Here is a 20,120-nt window from a genome sequence, read left to right as displayed (position 1 = left end):
CACACACACACACTCACACGTTTATTTTGAAACAGAGTCTCACACAGTCTGTCGCCCAGGTTGGAGTGCAATGGCATGATCTCAGCTCACAGCAACCTCCACCTACTGGTTCACATGATTCTCCTACCTAAACCTTTTGAGTAGCTGGGATTACAGGTGCACACCACCATTCCTGGCTAATTTTTTTTTATTTTTAGTAGAGACGAAGTTTCCCTATGCTGGCCACACTGGTCTCGAACTTCTGACCTCGTGATCCACGCACCTCAGCAGCTAGGATTATAGGTGTGAGCCACTGCGCCCAGCCACATGTAGAAGTGCAGTACTACATAGAACACTGAACATTACATGCTGCTGGGATTACAGGTGAGAGCCACAGTATCCAGCTGCATATATTTTTTTATTTCTCTTTTTAAGAATCCTGATCTTAAATGAGTTCACAGTTGGATGTAGAAGTGCAATGCTTAGATGCAGATGTGTACATATAGAAGGATACAATACTTAGATGTAACAGTTATGAATAAATGTAATTCTTATAACTGACTATAACAGTATTAGAAAAGTCATATATTGATAAAACCTTCTTCAGAAAAAGGAACTTAAAAACTTAGAGGAACTGCTTCTGTTTAAATATATGCATAGCTAAGGCTCTTACAATGGTGTGGTTTATAGGATAGATATCAGAGTGTAAATCTAATTTTAAAAACGTAGTCAAATGTATTAATCTTATATTTTATGCCTATGATTATTTTGTAATTCAGAGAATGGCTTTTCCAATTCAAAAATTCTTTAAAATCCTCTAGTGATTTATTTTTCATGGTGTTTAAATCAATATTGAAACTTTCTGGAATTTACACTCTATTAGGTTTGAAGTTTTGTCCAACTTTTTTTCAGTAACATATTCACCATGGGAATTCTTTCATTATACAAATATACATCTTATGTTTTAAATTCAGAGGAAATAATGATATGTTATTCTATTTTGTGCTAACTAAAATGTTGCTTTGTTGACTTAGAGTTCTCTTAGCCGTAAGAAAGAAAAAGATCTCTTGCATGAAAATAGCATGTTCTGGGAAAAAAATTGCCTTGCTTAGACTGGAACTAGACACAATTCAACGGCAGAACCTGCTAAGGGAAAAAAAAATTTTAGAGGACATTGAAAGTGTGAAAGAAAAGAATGCTAATATTCTTAAGGCCATAAAATTGGATAAGAAAGAATGAAAAAAGATGGTATTTAAGGAGAGTGGACAGCTTAGCATTTTGACAACGAAGAATAAAATGGTCAGTTCTGAATTGGAGAATGTAAGACACAACTAGGAAACACTGAAAATGGAAATTCAATCATGTCCTTGTAGACTGGCTACTGCTCTACATGACTGTGACCAAAGCTAGATAGGAGAAAGCAACTTCTTTCCAGAGAACAAAACCTCAACAGGTTTATTTACAGGAGACAATGAATTCTCATACATCTAACCTGAAAGAGAACAGCAAGATTCTTTCTGAACAACTGTAATGCTTATTGTAAAAATTAACAGCCTAAAAATTCAGCTCCATCACACAAGATAAACTGTGAAAGAAAAGACAGGACAGGCTGCCATCTTTCCTGTTGGAGGAACTTAATTATTCCAGCCTGTGGGCATTGGAGAGTACAAACCGACCAGGGGCAGAAGAGTTCCCGCAGCACAGCACAGCTGCTTTACCAAATCATGGCCAGACTGCTTCTGTTAGCAGGCTCCTGATCCTGTTCCTTCTTACTGAACAGGACCTCCCACCTGGTTCTTACAGCTACCCTCACAGGTGTTCCCTGGCCAATGGAGATTTGAAATATTCCTTAGACAGAGCTCCCACAGAGAAAGGCAGGCCACCATCTTTGCTGTTTGGATGACTACGTTCTGGCCTTAGGGCTTTGTAGAACCCAAGCTGACCAGAGGTGTAAGTGGTAGCTCAGCACAGCAGAGCCTCCTTGCAAAAACATAGCCAGACCCTTGTTTAAGTCAATCCCCAACAACATTCCTAATCACTGGGTACAGCCTTTCAACAGGGTCTCTGGCTGCCTTCACTGCTGTTCTCTGGCTGACAGATGTTTCAGGCCTCCCTGAGTCAGAGCTTCCAGAGAGAGGACCAGACTGTAATCTTTGTTGTTTGGGCAACTCAGCCATTTCAACCTTGGGACTTCAGAGTGTCTGAGGCAACCAGTGGCTGAAGTGAACCCCCAGCACAGCACAGCTGCTCTACAGAAACATGGCCAGACTTTTTAAAAAGCAAGTCTCTGATCTTGTTCCTCCTGACTAGACAAGACTTCTGAACTTGTTTCCAGCCACCTCTCGTAGTTGTGTCCAGATTGGCAACAGGATTGTACCTCAGTGGTACAGAGGTCCCAGAGGAAGAGGCAGGCTATTATCTTTGTCTTTTTGCAGGCTTCGCTAGTGATACCTTGAGTCGCTGGAAGATATGAGGCAATTAGGTACTGGAGTGGACCCCCAGTATACCACAGCAGCCTTATGGGAAAGTGGCTGAACCGTTACGTGGGAGCTGGTTTCCATATCTCCTCGATGAGCAGGTCCTCCTGGCTTGGGTCTTTATCGAGGACCCCACTGAAACCATCAAGCCAGTAGCAACTTGGCAATTTCTTGGACAGAGCTTCACAGATCGACTGAAATCCTCTCTGCCACTGCCTCTGCAGTGGATCTGCCCTTGTTACCTTCAGAATATCAAGAAAGCAAAGACCCTAAGTGCCATATTGATAACTCTAACAAGCTGCAGTTGACCCAAGGAACAAGGCAGTCCATCTCTTGTGGATACCACATACCCCCCACTGCTTATCACTGGACAGGGAACTCTGGCTTGGGCCCATAGAACAGACCCTCCATCCTGGGGTCATTACACTAAGTGATGGCTAACTCACATCTTTCTGGGTTAGAGCCCGCAGGAGACAAGCGAAGTGATGGAGCAGGAAGCCAGCTGATGTGAAGCCCAGAGGGCAGGCACAGCTATCTCTCTAGGCTCTACTGGGTCTTATGAGACACTTTATCCCAGCACTTTAGGACTGTGGAGGTCTGATCAGCCACATCTCATGTGAAGATTGCCCAGCAGAGATCAGGTATGAGATTTTCCTTATTAATAAAAGGAGACTTGCTTTAAAAAGTCTGGCCACGTTTTTGTAGAGCAGCTGTGCTGTGCTGGGGCCTCACTTTTCAGAGAGTTATCTGAGGCGTGATATCTACTGGACATTCTTGCACATGAGATGAAGCTGGTCTGACCTCAGCACTCCTTAGTCTGCTTGCCTCTCCCAGGGCCCCAGCCTGGCCACACCTGCCTACAGGGCACTCTCAGCTGCCCACACCTTTGTTTCTGTGCCAGTGGACCATGCCTGAGCAGTGAAGAGATGCAGCAAAGCGGACCCTTCAGGTACGCAGCATCCTCTACATTGCCTCTCCATACTGAAGCTCTTTATACAAAAACGTCCTACATCACTTTGCTGGTGTGTGTTTACATGAGTGGATTTTGCTGCACTTGCCCTACTAGCACATGGGAACGTAGCACGCACTTCAACCCACACCAACTCCCATTGAAGAAAGAGCCATGGAAGGCAGAGGAACAAAATCACAGCCTCTGCCAACACCTTCTCCTTGTGCTAATTCTGTGCACGAAAAGGGAATGCTAATATACGTTGAGTGGTCGTTGCTGCTTAGGGGGTCACAGAGATGGCACCCAGACATGCACAGGCCAGCACCCTGGCCTGAACCAACACTACCTCCAGTGCAACAGCACACACAGCAGGGGTCTTCTGGCCGCCACCAAGCTGTCTTGCCTCCACCACTTCCACCACTGGGCAAATGCCAACAGGGAAGCAGGCAGGTTTGCATCTGCTAGCACTCTGCCAACACCTGCCACACTTTGCTTCCTTCAGTGCAGTAGACTCCAAACTTCGAGGAGCCAGAGAAAAAAGTTGAGACCCAATATAAGTTTCCCAGAATTAAAGCACACAGTCCAGGAATTGAGAGATGAATATTGGCCCACTGAAATCCTCCAAAACCAAAGGCAGCTGCCTGCTTCTACCTTAAACCACAATCAAACCCTCCTGATCATCAAACATGATAAAAGAAAAATACCCTGTGCAAAGGTTAGCAACCTCAAAGGTTGAAGGTGAATAAGCTCATAAAGATGAGGAAGAATCAGTGCAAGAACACTGAAACTCAAGAAGTCAGCATGCCTTCTTTCCTCCAGATGATTACATCAACTGTTCAGCCTGTTCAAGTTTTCAGAACTGGCCAGAGGCTGACATGTCTGCAATGATACAAGTAGAATTCAGAATGTGGGTAAAAACAAAGTTCACTAAGTGAAAGAAGTATGTCAGCATCCAATGCAAGGAGGCCAAAAATCATTGTAAAACATCGCAGGAGCTAACAGGCAATATATCCAGTATAAACAACATTACTGGTGCTCACTTTGGCAGCACATATATTAAAATTGGAATGATTCCGAGAAGATTAGCATGGCCCCTGCTCAAGGAGGACTTAAAAATTCATGAAGCATTGCATATTTGTAGAAAAAATCAATATCGTGAAAATGGCCATACTACCCAAAGTAATTTATAGATTCAATGCTGTCCCCATCAAGCTACCAATGACCTTATTCCCAGAACTGGAAAAACCCACCTTAAACTTCATATGGAAGCAAAAGAGAGTGTGGATATCCAAGACAATGCTAAGCACAAAGAACAAAGCCAGAGGCATCATGCTACCCGATTTCAAACTATAATACAAAGCTACAGTAATCAAAACAGGATGGTACTGGTACTAAAACAGAGAAATAGACCAATGGAACAGAACAGAGGTCCTGGTGGCAATGGCACTCATCTACAACCATCTCATCTTTGACAAACCTGAGAAAGACAAGCAATGGGAAAAGGATTTCTTGTTTAATAATTGTTGTTAGGAAAACAGGCTACCAGTGTCCAGAAAGCAGAACCTGGACCTCTTCCTTTCACCTTACAGTAGAATTACCTCCAGATGGATTAAAGATCTAGACATAAGACCTAATGCCATAAAAAAATCTAGAAAAATAATAGGAAAAGCCATACAGGACATAGGTGTAGGCAAGTACTTCATGACTAAAACACCAAAAGCATTGGCAACAAAAAGGAAAATAGACAAATGGGACCTTATTAAACTCCAGAGCTTATGTACAGCAAAAGAAACCATCATTAGAGTGAGCCAGCAACCAGCAGAATGAGAAACAATTATTGCAATCTACCCATCTGACAAATGGCTGATATCCATAATCTACAAAGAAATAAAGCAGATTTACAAGGAAAAAAACAAGCAAACCCGTTCAAAAGTGGACAAAGGATATGAACAGACAGTTTTGAAAAGAAGATATATATGAGGCCAATAAACATGTGAAAAAATACTCATCATCACTGGTTATTAGAGAAATCAAAATCACATTGAGATATCACCTCATGCCAGTTAGAATGGTGACCATTAAAAAATCTGGAGACAACAGATACCAGAGAGCATGTGGAGAAATACGAACAATTTTACAGTGTTGCTAGAAGTACAAACTAGTTGAACCATTGTGGAAGGCAGTGTGGCACTTGCTCAAGGGCCTGGAAATTGTAATTCCATTTGACCCAGCAATCCCATTACTGGGTATATACCCAAAGGATTATAAATCATTCTATTATAAAGACACATGCACACGTATGTTCACAGTGGCACTGTTTACAATGGTAAAGAACTGAAAACAGCCCAAATTTCCAGAGATGATAAACTGGACAAGGAAAATGTGACACACATACACCACGGAATATTATGCAGCCACAAAAAACGATGAGTTTGTGTCCTTTGTAGGGACATGAATCAATCTGGAAACCATCATTCTCAGCAAACTGACAGAAGAACAGAAAATCCAACACTGCATGTTCTCACTCATAGGCAGGTGATGAATAATGATAACACATGGACACAGGGAGGGGAGCATCACACACTGGGGTCTTTTTGGGAGTGGCCAACAGGGGGACACCAGGGGTTGGGGAGGTCAGGGAGGGATTACCTGAAGAGAAATGCCAGATGTATGTGACGGGATGGAGGCAGGAAACCACATTGCCATGTGTGTACCTATGCAACAATTCTGCATGATCTGCATGTGTACCCTATAACCTGAAGTACAGCTTTTTAAAAAAGAATAAACTGATGTGATAGAGCTGAAAAGCACACTACATGAATTTTGAAATGCAGCCACATGGTAATTTTGTGTGATTGCCTTATAAAAATTTTTGTAATGTGTGTGGGCACCCAAGGGTGCCCTGTAAGCAGGTATGGCCAGGCTGGGGTCCTGGGAGAGGCAAGCAGACTAAGGAGTGCTGAGGTCAGACCGGCACCATCTCATGTGCAAGACCACCTAGTAGAATAGATCAAGCAAAGGTAAGAGTCTCAGAGCTTGAAAACTGGCTTTCTGAAAGAAAAGAGGCAAGAATGGGGGAAAAGAATGAAAAGGAATGAACAAAACCTTTGAGAAATAAAGGATTATGTAAAAAGGTGAAATATATGCCTTATTAATGTACCTGAAAGAGATGACAAAAATGTAACCAAATTGGAAAACATATTTCAGAATACCATTCATCAGAATTTCCCCAACTTAGCCAGACAGAACAACATTGAATTCAGGAAATCCAGAGAACCTCATATATGCCACAAGAAGAACACCTCTAAGACACATAATCATCAGGTTCTCCGAGGTCAAAATGAAATAAAAATTGTCAAAGGCAGCTAGGGAGAAAGACAAAGTCACCTACAAAAGGAATCCCTTCAGACAAACAGTGAACCACTCAGCTGAAATCCCACAAGCCAGAAGAGATATTCAACTACTTAAAGAAAAAAATTTCAACCTGGAACTTCAAGTCCAGCAAAACTAAGTGTCATAAGTGAAGGAGAAATAAGATCATTTTCAGGCAAGCAAATGCTGAGGGAATTCATTACCAGCAGATCTACCTTACAAGAGCTCCTGAAAGTAGAATTTAATATGGAAAGAAAAGATCATCACCAGCCACTACAAAAATGCACTGAATTACACAGACCAGTGATGCTAAAAAACCAACCACGTATGCAAGTCTGTGAAGTTATCAATTAGGAGCGTGATGACAGGATCAAATCCTTACATATCATTGCTAACTTTAAATGTAAATGGGCTAAATGTTCCAATTGAAAGACATAGGGCAGCAAGATAGATAAAGAGCCAAGACTCATTTGAGTATGCTGTCTTTAAGAGACCCATCTCACATGAACTCCCACACATAGGCTCAAAATGAATGGAGAAAAATCCTTCAAGTAAATGGGAAACAGAAAAAAGCAGGTGTTGCAATCCTGGTTTCTGACAAAACAGGCTATACGAATACAGATAAAAAGAGAAGGACATGGGCCCGGCGCGGTGGCTCAAGCCTGTAATTCCAGCACTTCGGGAGGCCGAGGCGGGCGGATCATGAGGTCAAGAGTACAAGCCAATCCTGGCCAACATGGTGAAACCCCATCTCTACTAAAAATAAAAAAATAAAAAATAAAATTAACTGAGCGTGGTGACATGAGACTGTAGTCCCAGCTACCTAGGAGGCTGAGGCAGGAGAATTGCTTGAGCCCAGGACACAGAGGTTGCAGTGAGTTGAGATTGCACCACTGCACTCCAGTCTGGTGCCTGGCAACAGAGCGAGACTCTACCTCAGAAGAAAAAAAAAAAAAAAAGAGAAGGACATTACCAATGTGGCCCTGACCTTTAATAAATGTCATTATTGCTTGATACCAACCTGGGCTATTCTTATTGTTCAAACCAATAGGATAGATGATTTGCTGAGGTTTGGGAGCTTCTGCCCTCCGGAGCGTCCCAGATCTCCCAAAATTTGGTTCAGAGCTAAGGCTGATTTTGCTTTACAGCTCCTTTTATGAAGTTTTTCTCATTTCTGGTAAGGAAGACAAGTTGTTCTGCTTCCATGATGGTGGAGAGCAGGCACTTCATTTCTTGAGTTTCAGCTTGCTTCTGGCAGGAAATGTGGGTGTGAATTTTTTCCTACTTCTAAGATGGTAGAGAACAGTCATCAGCCTGAGCCTTATTTCCAAGTAAGTGGCTAAATTAGAGATTTATCTTAAAATTTTTCCTTAATGACTAAAAGTTAAGATTACCAACCACTTAGTTTTAATTTCTCCTTAACATTATGATACTCAGTAATCATATTTATTGTATATTTTTTTATTTTCTTAACTTTTTTATTTATTTATGTTTGGGATTTTGTTGTTATTTCACTTTTCTTTCATCAATTATGACTATATCTTTCTGACTTGGTCAAATCCAAGGGAATATTCAAATTTTAGGAAGCAAGTCATCTGAATTGGCTAAAACTCTTGTAGCTGCCAAGTACGTATTTTCTAATTCGCAGAAATTTCTTCTTTTTTTTAACCTAGTTAAAAAAATTTTCTGTCACATTAGGCCATCTTTTACCAGCCAAGGCCAGACGGAAGGAGCACTGGTGACCTTCCAATCCTAAGATTCTGCCCTGTTCCCTACAGCAACCTGAGTTTGGTTCCTAAGTCTAGTTCTTTCTGGTTTGGTATTTGTTACTTTTAAAATATCAGCAGTTTTTCCCAGCTATGATGTCGTAGTAAGAGATTCAAAAGGATTTTTTTTAAGAGCTTCATAATTAAAAGCAGATTGGGGACAAGAGATCCAAGATGGCTGATCACTAGCAGCTCGGGATTGTAGCTCCCAGTGAAAGTGCAAAGAACGAGAGGACACCACACCGTCACATGAATTCTTGTTGCTCACGCACCAGGAGATTCCCAGTGGAGGAGCCCCACAGGTCGCTATCGCGACTCTTGTGACCGGCGAGGCGGTTTTGCCGGTGCCTCAGAGCGTCAGTTCTTGGTGTAGAGTCAGAAAAGCACCATCAATCTTACCACTGCTGATTTAGTCAGCGCAGTGGGTTGCTCAGATTTTGGCATTGAGAATCAGTAAGTTGGACATCCACTCAGAAACCCAATTACAAAGACGGTAAATACAAAGACCACAGATGGATAAATTTATATCGAAGGGAAGAAAACAGCCAAAAACGGCTGAGAATACCCAAGATCAGAACGCCTCTCCCTCAGCAGGGGATCACAGTTCCTCATCAGCAACGGAACAAGGCTTGATGGAGAACGAGTGTGTTCCAATTACAGAAGCAGGCTTCAAAATGTGGATAATGAGAAACTTCTGTGAATTAAAAGAACTTGTTCTAACTCAATCTAAAGAAACAAAGAACTTTAAAAAAAGGTTTGACGAAATCTTAACAAGAATACACAATTTAGAGAGGAATATAAGTGAATTGATGGAGCTGAAAAACACAATATGAGAACTACGTGAAGTATGCACAAGTTTTAACAGCCAAATTGATCAAGCAGAAGAAAGGATATCAGAGGTCGAAGACCAACTCAATGAAATAAAACAAGAAGACAAGATTAGAGTAAAAAGGATAAAGTCGAACGAGCAAAGTCTTCAAGAATTATGAGACTATGTGAAAAGACCTAATCTACGCTTGATAGGTGTACCTGAATGTGACGAAGAGAATGAATCCAAGCTGGAAAATATGCTTCAGGATATTATTCAGGAAAATTTTTCCAACCTAGTAAGGCAGGATAATATTCAACTCCAGGTAATACAGAGAACACCACAAAGATATTCCTCAAGAAGAGCAACTCCAAGGCACATAGTCATCAGATTCACCAGGGTTGAAATGAAGGAGAAAATATAAGGGCAGCCAGAGAGAAAGGTCAGGTTACCCACAAAGGGAAGCCTATCAGACTTACAGCAGATCTCTCAGCAGAAACCCTATAAGCCGGAAGAGAGTGGGGACCAATATTCAACATCCTTAAAGAAAAGAACTTTCAACCAAGAATTTCACATCCAGCCAACCTAAGCTTCATAAGTGAAGGAAAAATAAAGTTTTTTCTGAATAAACAAGGCACTCAGAGATTTCATCACCACTAGACCTGCTTTACAAGAGCTTCTGAAAGAACCACTACACATAGAAAGGAACAAACAGTATCAGCCTTTCTAAAAAACACTAAAAAGAGCATCAATAAAATGAAGAATTTACATCAACTAATGGGCAAAATAGCCAGCTAATATTAAATGACAGTATTAAACTCACATATGTCATTATTAATTCTAAATTTAAATCGACTAAATCCCCCAATCCAAAGACAGACAGCCAATTTGAATAGAAAACTAAAACCCATCAGTATGCTGCATCCAGACCCATCTCACATTCAAGGATACACAAAGACTCAAAACAAGGGATGGAGAAAGATTTACCAACCAAACAGAGAGCAAAAATAAATAAATAAAAAGCAGAAGTTAAAATTTTTGCCTCTGACAAAATAGTCGTTAAAGCAACAAAGATCAAAAGAAGCAAAGAAGGACATTATACAATGATAAAAGGATCAATGCAACAACAAGAAGAGCTAAAGATCCTAAATATATACACACCCAATACAGGAATACCCAGACATACAAGACTAATAAAGAGACTTAGACTTCCACACAACAATAGTGGGAGACTTCAACATTATTATTAGACACATCAATGAGACAGAAAATTAACAACGATATCCAGGACTTGAACTCAGATCTGGAACACGTAAGCATAATTAACATTTATAGAACTCTTCACTTTAAATACACAAAATATACACTCTTATCAGTACCACATCATATCAACTTACAAGTTTAAACGAAATGTTGGTTGGCTCCTTGTTTGTTATTCTGTTCCCTCATTTTCTTTTATGTCTCCATTATAGGACAATTGTAGGCATACCCATATTTAGATTGCATTCTAGCCTGGGCAATAAAGCAATACCCCCATCCTCTCTCCCTCTTCCTCTTTCTCTTTCTTCCTCTTCTTTATGCTTTTTCTTAAAAAAAAAAAAAAAAATTACACAAAGTAGCTGGGCGCGGTGGCTCAAGCCTTTAACCTCAGCACTTTGGGAGGCCGAGGCGGGTGGATCACGAGAAAAAAAAAAAAAAAAAAAAAAGCAGATTTCTTATTCTTATTATTATTATGCTTTAAATTCTGTGGTACATGTGCATGTTTGTTACATAGGTATACACATACCGTGAGGGCTTCTTGCACCCATCAACCCATGATCTACCTTAGGTATTTCTCCTAATGCTATTCCTCCACTAGGCCCAACCGCAACAGGCCCCGGTGTGTGATATTTTCCTCCCTGTGTCTATGTACTCTCACTGTTCAACTCCCACTTATGAGTGAGAACATGTGGTGTTTTGTTTTCTGTTCTTGTGTCAGTTTGCTGAGAATGATGGTTTCTAGCTTCATCCATGTCCCTGAGAAGGACACAAACTCATCCTTTTTCATGACTCTATAATATTTCATGGTGTATATGTGCCACATTTTCTTTATCCAGTTTATTATTGATGGACATTTGGGTTGGTTCCAAGTTTTTGCTGTTGTGAACAGTGCCACAGTAAACATACATGTGCATATGTCTTTGTGGTAGAATGATTTATAATCCTGTGGTTATATACCCAGTAATGGGATTGCTGGGTCCAATGGCATTTCTATTTCTAGATTGTTGAGGAATCACCACACTGTCTTCCACAATGGTTGAGCTAATTTACACTCCCACCAACAGTGTAAATGAGTTCCTATATCTCTACATCCTCTCCAGCATCTGTTGTTTTCTGACGTTTAAAATTATTGTTTTTTTGAAATGACAAGTGATGATGAACTTTTCATTATATGTTTGTTGGCTTCATAAATGTCTTCTTTAGAGGAGTGTCTGTTTATATTCTTTGCCTACTTTTTGATGGAGTTGGTTTTTTTCTGGTAAACTTAAGTTCTTTATAGATTCTGCATATTAGTCCTTTGTCAGATGGATAGATTGCAAAAATTTTCTCCCACTCTGTGGGTTGCCCATTCACTTCGATGATAGTTGTGTTTTGTTTCATTTTAGTTTTCTGTGAAGAAGCTTTTTAGTTTAATTATATCTCATTTGTCAATTTTGACATTTGTTGCCATTGCTTTTGGTGTTTTAGTCATGAAGTCTTTGCCTATGCCTATGTTCTGAATGGTATTGCCCAGGTTTTTTTCTAGGGTTTTTATCATTTTAGGTCTTCACTTTTAGTCTTTTATCCATCTTGTGTTAATTTTTGTATAAGGTTTAATTAAGGGGTCCAGTTTCAGTTTTCTGCATATGGCTACCCAGTTTTCCCAACACCTTTTATTAAATAGGTAATCCATTCCCGATTGTTTTTTTGGTCTAGTTTGTCAAAGTTCAGATGGTTGTAGCTGTGTGGCATTATTTTTGAGGGCTCTGTCCCATTCGATTGCTCTATATATCTGTGTTGGTTCCAGTACCATGCTGTTTTGGTTACTGTAGTTTGGTAGTATAGTTTGAAGTCAGGTAGCATGATGTCTCCAGTGATGTCCTGTTTGCTTTGCTATGCGGGCTCTTTTTTCATCCCATATGAAATTAAAGGCAGTTTTTGGCAATTCTGTAAAGAAAGTCACTGGTAGCTTGATGGGAATAGCATTGAATCTATGAATTAGTTTGAACCATGGGGCTATTTTTATAATGCTGATTTTTTTGTATCCATGAGCATGGATTTTTAAAATGTGTTTGTGACCTCTCTTATTTCTTTGAGCAATGGTTTGTAGTTCTCCTTTAAGAAGAACTTTGAGTACAGACCCAGGAAGGACAAGGCAGCAGTCTTGGTTCTCCGTGAGTCCATGCTTAACGTTGAACTTATATCCCTTTAAATACCAGCTGTTTCTCCAATTTAAGTTCATAGTAGTTGTAACTGATGGGTTGCCATAGGTTGTAGCTTGACTTATACCATGGAATTCATTCAAATTGCATATATAAACAGTTTCAGTATTGGCTGATTTAGAATGACAGTCTGACAAAATGTTTTCTTGGTATTCAATTAAGTTTTCTTCTACTTGGGTAGGAGTTTTAAAAACAAGTAAGTCTTTTCATTAAAATTCCAGGAAATCTTACACAGTCCTTAAACTATTTGGGATTATTTGACAAATGATGTGATTCTAAAGTTTCCAGAAATCAGTATTCAAGAGCTCTTTTTCATGGTCTTTCCATTATTTCAGGAACCTTCTAAAAGACACCATATTCTAGGACATTTTGTGCTTGTGAAGTTTTCAGAAACTGCATCAGTATTAAGCAGTTAAATGTGGAAATGATGTTAAATAGTTATAGTTACATGATTGACAAGAAAATTTGTTCATTTCTGTGGTCTACAGTTTATCATGGAAACAATATAATTGATAGCATATATTTTGACGTATTACAATTTTAGGAATTTCATACAATTTTCAAACGTATATGAACATTGATTACAATATAATCTGAAAAAGGTAAAATATTTCTTATTTTGACAGTGCTCCTTATGTAAAAATATGTCAAGTAATTCCATATAATTCTCTTTTCGATTTTTCAGTGCCCTCTTTTGCATTCCAAATTAAGAAGTCAAAAAGACTTAATTTTGAAGATAAAATTGGATTTGGGGAAGTGTATCAAATATATTAATATTGATATAAATATACTAAAGGCCTAAAACACTTGATATAAAATGGAATGCCAGGTCACAGTAAGTCATTCATTTAACCAAAATGGTAACTCAAAAAATGTTTAAAGGCAAAAGCCTTTACTCATTGATAGAAGACTCAGTTTTTCAAGCAATGTGTGTCTTTCCCTTCTTTTTTCCTGTAATTTGTTTGAGGAGAGACAGAAATATTTTTATTCTTTAATATTATGTTAAAATTATATTCAAGAAAGAAAGCCAAATTTCTCTCTTGCATTAGTGTACTGTTAATGTCAACTCAAATTTTTAATAAAACCTTAAAGATGAATTCATCCAGTCTTCATCAGTTTGACTATAAGTTGAAATTCTTATAAGCTTTTGATAACCTTTTACAAATTTGTATTAAACAAAATTAGTGCTCTAAGAAAACCCTGTTGTGTTTTTATTCCAATGTTCAATTTATGGAAAAACTGAACAATACTCCTTTAAATTTAGCCAGTGTGTTCACACGGTGTTTCTTTTACAAGATGACTAGTTCACAAACCTTCCACAACTTGCTCAAACCTTTAGCTTCATTCTATTTAAGTCAAAACACTTTTTAACCTTGTGTAGTAAGCAAAATTTACATTCTAATGTCTTATAATGTTTTACTGAAAGCACATTTCATTTTTTTCACAAAGCTTCCATGTAAAACTTTTTCATTAGTTTCAATTACATGTTACTATGTTAGCTCTTAGCAATTTTTTTTTTTTTTTTTTTTTTTTTGTGAAACACCTGGCAGGTAAGTGATTTTAATTTTGTACTAAGTATGAAGCCTAGGACACCAGACACAAGTGCATGTAAAGTCTGACTTTTTCAAGCATAGCCAGGGAGCATGGCTAACTCCACATGTTCCCAGACCTTACCTAGAATCTAGTGACTCCAAAGCAGGTAAGTTGAGCAAATTTTAAAAGTCGAAAAAAGCAGTGTATTACTTTAAAGCATTTTACAAACCTAATATCTGACCTGCCTAATTTAGAGCTAATGTCTTTATTTTACCAATAAACTTTAAACCTGTCTTTATTTCTCAAATATTACTAAAGTCATGCGAAGTAAAAGGTACTAGAGTTCTTATTCTTATGAAAGAATTAATTTGATTTAAACATTTATTATTTTAAAGCCAATTAAAGTCCTTTTTTATTTATAAACATCACCCACAACACAGAAAAATACACAGAATAGATCCAGTAGTCGTAAGATTTTTCATTTGCCAGTTTTTGATTTTCTTTTTTCCTTTTTTTTTTACATTGAACTGATGATATTCATATACATAGATTGCCATCAAATGTTTCAATTTAACAGGAGATTATAGAACACACTTTAACAGTATTCTAATTTGAAGAAAATATATATTTAGGTAAGGATTCATAGCATTTATCTTTTATATCACTTTTAATTTTGCATTTGTGTACTGTAACATTTCTATATATAATATTTTATGTATGTTACTCATATTTGTAAAGATTACACATATCTCAGAGGTGAAGACTGTAAATATTAAATGTATTCATTCTCCTATCTTCTGAAGCACTTAAGTCAGAGGAACTAAATTATTCATTCTAATTTGACAACTCACTATCTTGTAACATATTATAATGCTTAGAAGAGCTCAGTAAAACAAAGCTCTAGTTACCTTGAAATTGTTTGTTTTTAATACTTCATTAGGAAATAAATTCCAGTTCAAATTTTTAAAATTATGCCCCTGGTTCTTCCATGTCTTTCCAACATAGGATTAGAAAGACTTTCTTTATAAGACGAGACTCAGGGAATTAGTACCCAATGTTGAAATTGGCTCTCAGGAAAGCTTCCAGAGAGGAAGTCTTCTAGTTGGGGACTGATAATCCTCATTTTTATTACTGTACACTGTTACTTCCCTGAAAGTAAGGGAGAATCCTTGAGGATTGTGATCTATCTCTCTTCACTTTTCCTGATTTCCCTTCCCATGGTCAGGAATTTTTATTTATTTATTTATCTATTTATTTATTTATTTATTTTGTAATTAAGTTCTGAAGTGCATGTGCAGATCTTGCAGGATTGATGCATAGGTAAGCACATGTCATGGTGGTTTGCTGCCTGCATCCCCCCATCACCTACATGAGGCACTTCTCCCAATGTTCTTGTGCTGTGTTTTTCAGCTCCGTGAAGTCATTTATGTTCTTCTCTAAGCTGATTATTCTAGTTAGCATTTCATCTAACCTTTTTTCAAGGTTTTTAGCTTCTTTGCATTAGGTTAGAACATGTTCCTTTATCTCAGAGAAGTTTGTTATTACACATCTTCTGAAGCCTGCTTCTGTCAATTCATCAAATTCATTCTCCATCCAGTTTTGTTCCCTTGCTGGTTAGGAGTTGTGATCCCTTGGAGGAGGAGAGTCGTTCTGGTCTGTGGCGATTTCATTTTTTGTGTGTTTTTTTCTTCCATACTTTTTGGATTTTTCTACATTTGGTCTTTGAAGTTTGTGACTTTTGGATGGGATCTCTGAGTGGACATGCCTTCTGTTGATGTTGAAGCTACTTCTTTCTCTTTTTTTTTTTTTTTTTTTTTCAGTTTTTCTTCCAACAGGCCTCTCTGCTATAGAACTACTGGCAGTCCACTGGAGAGTGTGTTTGCCTGGGAATCCCCTGTGGTGCTGCAGAACAGCAAAGATTGCTGCCTGTTCTTTCCTCTTGTAGCTTCATCCCAGAAGGGTACCCACCAGATATCAGCCAGAGCTCTCCTCTATGAGGTATCTTTTTGGATATATGGGGGTCAGTGAGTCACTTGAGGAGTCAGTCTCTCCCTTATCTGAGCTCAAGTGTTGGGCTGGGAGCTTCATTGCTCCGTTGAAAGCTGCTGGGCAGGGACGTTTAAGTCTGCTGCAGCAGAACTCACAGTTACCCCTTTCCCAGGTGCTCTGTTCCTGGAAGGTGATGTTTTATTTGTAAGTCTCTGATGTGCTGCTGCCTTTTTGTGTCAGAGGTGTCCTGCTCAGCAAGGAGGGAGCCTAGTCGCAATCTGCCTGTAGAGGCACTGCTGAGCTGCTGTGGGCTCAGTCCAGCTGCTGTGTAAACTTTGCTTTTGTTTACACAGGTAAGGTTAGAACTACCTCGGCATCGGCGGATGCCCTTTCCCCCACTGAGCTCCATCATCCTGGGTTGAGCTCAAACTGTTCTGCTGACTGCAAAACTGTCATGCCAGTGGGCTTCAGTTGGCTGGTCTTTGTTGTGGGACACCTGCCCCTCAAGGTCACTTGGCTCCCTGCCTTCAGCTCCCCTTTTTTTCTGGGGAGTGGGAGGCTCTGTCTTGCAGGCGTTCCAGGTGCCAGCCAAAACGGCCACTGAGATTTGTGCTTAAAACTCATGTCACTGGCTGAAGTGGCCTCTCAGATTCGTGCTGGTCAGCCACAGCGCTTGTTGGCCCAGCTAAAATCTCCTGGTATGGGATATAAAGACCATGGGAGAAGTGCAGTATCTGAACTGAAGTGCAGGAGTGGCTTTAGAAGTTCCCCAATGGCCTCTGTTGGGTAGGAGGGACATCCTCCAGCCAGTTGCACTTCCCAGGTGAGTCAGTGCTCCACCCTGCCTCAGTTTGCCCCCCTTAGGCTATGCCCACTGTGCAAGCAGTTCCATTGAGGTGAACCTGGTACCTCGGTTGGAAATGTCGAGGTCACTTGCCTTCTGCATTGTTCTCACTGGGAACTGTGCTCCAGAGCAGTTCCTATTCTGCCATCTTGGCAGAAGTATGGAAGCTTCTAAAAAAGCTTTAAGTGCTAGTAAATATAGATTAAATGAATGAATGATAGATAAGCAAAAGAATTCGAGAAAGAAGGCAGAAGGAAAAAGGAAGAAGAGACAGAAGAAAATGGAGGAGACCAGTGTGGGGGGGGGGGGAGAAGAGAGAGAACTAATGGCTGTCATAATTTTATTTTAAAAACATTATCTACAATAATTAATATCACCCAATAGAAAAGTGTTATTTAAGGGGAACACTCAACCCATCAGCAATGAAAAGCAGCTAGTTCACTGAAATTGATATTCCATATCATCATCTAAGTCAAATATATTTTATTAATAATATTTGATTGATGAGAGAAGTAGCTTTTCTGTTTCTATTTTGGAGAGATAATCAAAACAAATGCCAGTGTTTACTATCCTTTCAAGCCATGTCCTCATATGTTTTAATTTTAGTGGGATAAGGGAAAAATGACTGTGGATAGTGACATTCCTCATTACTGTGACAACAGTCTCTCAAAGTTCTCACAGCACAATAATATAGTTTTACAGACCCATTTATCAAATACTTTCACCCGATATTGAGAAAATATTTAAGGAGAATGAAACCAACTGGTGATTCTATTCTCATCATTTTTTAAGAATTTTTTTTAAATTTTACTTTAAGTGCATAGTATATCTGGCATTTCTCCCCAAGTTATCCTTCCACACCCTCCACTCCCTGGCCACCCTCCACTGTCCCTCTCCTAACCCCCACAACTGCCCCCAGTGTGTGACGCTTTTCTCCCTGAGTTCACGTGTTCTCATTGTTCCACACCCACCTATGAGTGAGAACATGTGGTGTTTGGCTTTCTGTTCTTGTGTCAGTTTCCTGAGAATGATGGTTTCCAGATTCATCCAAGTTCCTGTGAAGGACACGAACTCATCGTTTTTTATGGCTGCTTACTATTCCATGGTGTATATGTACCACATTTTCTTTGTCCAGTCTATCATTGATGGGCATTTGGGTTGGTTCCAGGTCTTTGCTATTGTACACAGAACTGCAATGAACATATGTGTGCATGTGTCTTTATAGTAGAACAATTTATAGTTCTTTAGGTATATACCCAATAATGGGATTGCTTGGTAAAATGGAATTTCTATTTCTAGATCCTTGAGAAATCACCAGACTGCCTTCAACAATGGTTGAACTAATTTACACTCCCCCAACTGTGTAAGAGTGTTCCTATTTGTCCACATTCTCTCCAGTATCTGTTGTCTCTAGATTTTTTTGATGATCGTCATTCTAAATGGCATGAGATGATATCTCAATGTGGTTTTAGTTTGCATTTCTGAAATGACCACTGATGATGAGCATTTTTTCATGTTTCTTGGCCTCATATATGTCTTCTTTTGAAAAGTGTCTGCTCATATCCTTTTCCCACTTTTACATGGGGTTGTTTGTTTTTTTTCTTGTACATCTATTTTAGTTCCTTGTAGATTCTGGATATTAGCCCTTTGTCAGATGGGTAGATCACAAACATTTTTTCCCATTCTCTTGGTTGCTGATTCACTCTAATGGTGATCCTTTTGCTGTACAGAAGCTGTGGAGGTTAATTAGATCACATTTGTCTATCTTGGCTTTTATTGCTATTGCTTTTGGTGTTTTAGTTAGGAAGTCCATGCCTATGCCTATGTCCTGTATGGTTTTGCCTACATTTTCTTCTAGAGTTTTTATGGTGTTAAGTTTTATGTTTAAATCTTTGATCCATGTAGAGTTAACTTTAGTGTAAGGTGACAGGTAGGGGTCCAGTTTCTGCTTTCAGCATATTGCTAGCCAGTTTTCCCGACACCATTTATTAAACGTGGAGTCCTTTCCTCATTGGTTGTTTTGCCAGATTTGTCAAAGATCAGATGGTTGTAGATGTGTGGTGTTTCTTCTGGGGTCTCTGTTCTGTTCCATTGGTCTATGTCTCTGTTTTGGTACCAGTACCGTGCTGTTTTGATTACTATAGCCTTGTGTTATGGTTTGAAGTCTGGCAATGTGATGTCCCTGGCTTTGTTCTTTCTGCTTAGAATTGTCTTGGCTATGTGGGATCTCTTGTGATTCTATATGAAGTAGAAAGTGGTGTTTTTTTTTTCAGTTCTGTGAAGAAGTTCATTGGTAGCTTGATGGGGATAGCATGGAATCTATAATTACTTTGGGCAGTATGGCCATTTTCATGATACTGATTCTTCCTAACCCTGAGCATGGAATATTTCTCCATCTGTTTGTGTCCTCTGTTATTTTGTTGAGCAGTGGTTTGTAGTTCTCCTTGAAGAGGTCCTTTACATACTTAGTTGTATTCCTTGGTATTTTATTCTCTTTGTAGCAGTTGTGAATGGGAGTTTACTCTTAATTTGGCTCTCTGTTTGTCTGTTGGTATATAGGAATGCCTGTGACTTCTACACAATTATTTTGTATCCTGAGACTTTGCTGAAGTTGCTTATCAGTTTCAGAAGATTTTGGACTGAGACCTTGGTCTTCTAAATATACAATCATGTCATCTGCAAATAGAGACACTATGACTTCCTTATTTCATAATCGATTACCCTGTATTTATTTTTCTTGGCTGATTGCTCTGGCTAGAATATCCAATAATATGTTGAATAGGAGTGGTGAGAGAGGGCATCCTTGTCCAGTGCCTGATTTCAAAGGAATTCTTCCAGCTTTTGCCCGTTCAGTATGATATTGAACTGAACAAGCTGTAGGCTTGTCATACATAGCTTTTATCATTTTATGCTAAATTCCGCCAGGAACTAGTTTATTGAGA

General features: G+C 39.1%; 1 long non-coding RNA gene and 1 other non-coding gene across 3 annotated transcripts in view; both read left to right on the top strand.

Moving 5' to 3' along the window:
• The window catches only part of LOC141581980 (uncharacterized), a 1,111,619-nt gene that overhangs the window by 725,761 nt on the left and 365,738 nt on the right, over positions 1-20,120 (top strand). The window lies entirely within an intron of this gene.
• Positions 4,438-4,544, top strand: LOC141582077 (U6 spliceosomal RNA). Its single transcript, XR_012514908.1, has one exon. It is a non-coding gene; the product is annotated as a U6 spliceosomal RNA (small nuclear RNA).

The sequence above is a fragment of the Saimiri boliviensis genome, chromosome 18, assembly GCF_048565385.1.
Source record: "Saimiri boliviensis isolate mSaiBol1 chromosome 18, mSaiBol1.pri, whole genome shotgun sequence".
Taxonomy (NCBI): Eukaryota; Metazoa; Chordata; class Mammalia; order Primates; family Cebidae; genus Saimiri; species Saimiri boliviensis.
Note: the sequence above shows the minus strand (reverse complement) of the source record. Positions and strands in the feature narration are given on the sequence as shown.